The sequence below is a fragment of the Pseudoliparis swirei genome, chromosome 18 (genome assembly GCF_029220125.1).
Source record: "Pseudoliparis swirei isolate HS2019 ecotype Mariana Trench chromosome 18, NWPU_hadal_v1, whole genome shotgun sequence".
Taxonomy (NCBI): Eukaryota; Metazoa; Chordata; class Actinopteri; order Perciformes; family Liparidae; genus Pseudoliparis; species Pseudoliparis swirei.
In genome coordinates, this window is record NC_079405.1 from 28,709,509 (window position 1) to 28,712,042 (window position 2,534).

The following is a 2,534-nucleotide window of genomic DNA, read 5'->3' on the forward strand; positions in this document are numbered from 1 at the left end:
CCTCCACGGTCCTGAAGGTACTCAGACATGCAACAGGTGTGCTCGCCCTCCTCCCGCCCCTCAGAGAGGAGAGGAGCCGCCTGTGAAGGTCACGAGGTCACGGGAGGAACGAGCCAATCAGAGGAGAGGAGGGATGAGGAGGACGTGTGATTGACTGGCTCGGTGGGGGGGGGGGACGATGGCCGCCAGACGGAATATGCATACCCAATGAGGAACCGGGAGATGAAAGGGACTTGTTGCTACGGCAACACACCTGCTAGTGGAGGATAGTTGGTGAGGCTTCATTGACATGAGGGCAGTGGGGGGGGGGGGGCTCACAGTGTGTGTGTGTGTGAGGATCTCTTGGTGCTCGGCCTTCTCCTCTCGTGGGCATTCTGCCCTCCGGCCCGTCTGAAGGATCTCGCCTTCATTTATTATGTTTATATTTTCCTTTCTGCCCAAAAACATCAAAAGAAAAACGAAAGATCAAAGATTTCAGTTCCATAAGAGAGAGATCCCCCCTCCTCCTCCTTACCCTGATCCTCTGCTATCAGTCCTCCTCTTCCTCCTTCTCATCCTTTTCTTCTTCTTCCTCCTTTTCCTCCTGCTCTGTCCTCCTCCTTATCCTCCTCCTCCTCCTCTTTACCCTGATCCTCTGCTCTCAGTCCTCCTCTTCCTCTCTCCCACTCTCATTTATTTCAATTGGTCACCCTCTCTTTCCCCTTAGGAGACGCTCGCCTCCATCTAGGCCGCGAAATTGTGTCGGCGGCTCGACGGAAATGAAACATTTAGATTCAGAGGAGCGGTGCGGGGGGATAGCTGAGGCTCGCCTCTCAGGGCGAGGCCTCCTGAGGAGAGGTCAAAGGTCACCCAGTGGTGCACGGAGGCCGGCTGAGGGGATCTCTGGAGGGGTTCAGGGACGTTGGGCAACATCGTGCTGCTGATGGCATTCAGAATATAAGAGTTATGAACTACATCAACTTAAATTATACAAATCAAAATCAACTCTGAACAATATAACATAAGATTATAATAATGATGGAGTTCATTTTAACTTTATATACACACATGTGTATATACAGGACTGTCTCAGAAAATTAGAATATTGTGATAAAGTTCTTTATTTTCTGTAATGCAATTAAAAAAACAAAAATATCATGCATTCTGGATTCATTACAAATCAACTGAAATATTGCAAGCCTTTTATTCTTATAATATTGCTGATTATGGCTTACAGCTTAAACTCTAAAATCCTATCTCATAAAATTTTAATATTTCCTCAGACCAAGTAAAAAAAGATTGATAACAGCTGAGTGTTTGTCAAGGCTCAAGGAAACCCTTGCAGGTGTTTCGAGTTAATTAGACAATTCAAGTGATTTGTTTAATACCCTACTAGTATACTTTTCATGATATTCTAATATTTAGAGATAGGATATTTGAGTTTTCTTAGCTGTAAGCATAATCAGCAATAAAGAGAATAAAGGCTTGCAATATTTCAGTTGATTTGTAATTAATCCAGAATGCATGACATTTTTGTTTTTTAAATTGCATTACAGAAAATAAAGAACTTCATCACAATATTCTAATTTTCTGAGACAGTCCTGTATATACATGTGTGTATATATATACACACACACACACACACACGTGTATATATACAGGACTGTCTCAGAAAATTAGAATATTGTGATAAAGTTCTTTATTTTCTGTAATGCAATTAAAAAAACAAATGTCATGCATTCTGGATTCATTACAAATCAACTGAAATATTGCAAGCCTTTTATTCTTTTAATATTGCTGATTATGGCTTACAGCTTAAGAAAACTCAAATATCCTATTTCTAAATATTAGAATATCATGAAAAAGTATACTAGTAGGGTATTAAACAAATCACTTGAATCGTCTAATTAACTCGAAACACCTGGAAACACATTTTCAAATGTTTGATTTTGTTTTGCTGTTATAAATCTTTTTTTTAACTTGGTCTGAGGAAATATTCAAATTTTATGAGATAGGATTTTCGAGTTTTCTTAAGCTGTAAGCCATAATCAGCAATATTAAAAGAATAAAAGGCTTGCAATATTTCAGTTGATTTGTAATGAATCCAGAATACATGACATTTGTTTTTTTAATTGCATTACAGAAAATAAAGAACTTTATCACAATATTCTAATTTTCTGAGACAGTCCTGTATATGTATCATTTAAACCTTTTTTTATTTGTTTTATGTTTTTATATCTAAGTGAAGAAAAAAATGTTTCTCACTCAAACATTGACCTCTGACCTCCAGCGTGCACCAGACCCCCATGAAGCGACTACACAGAGACGCTTCTGAGTGGAGGCCTGAAACAGAGCAGCTGTTGTTGTTGTTTACCCGCTCAGTGTAATTTATTTAACAGCTCTTATTGGACCAGTTACTCACTTGGCCCTCGTCGGTCCCACAGCAGCAGAGTGGAGCTCCATCACACTGGTGCATGCTGGGATACGGCGCTGCGCTCGCCGTGCGTCTGGTGTATGTGTGTGTGTGTGTGTAACACCCGCCAAGACAAACAAAC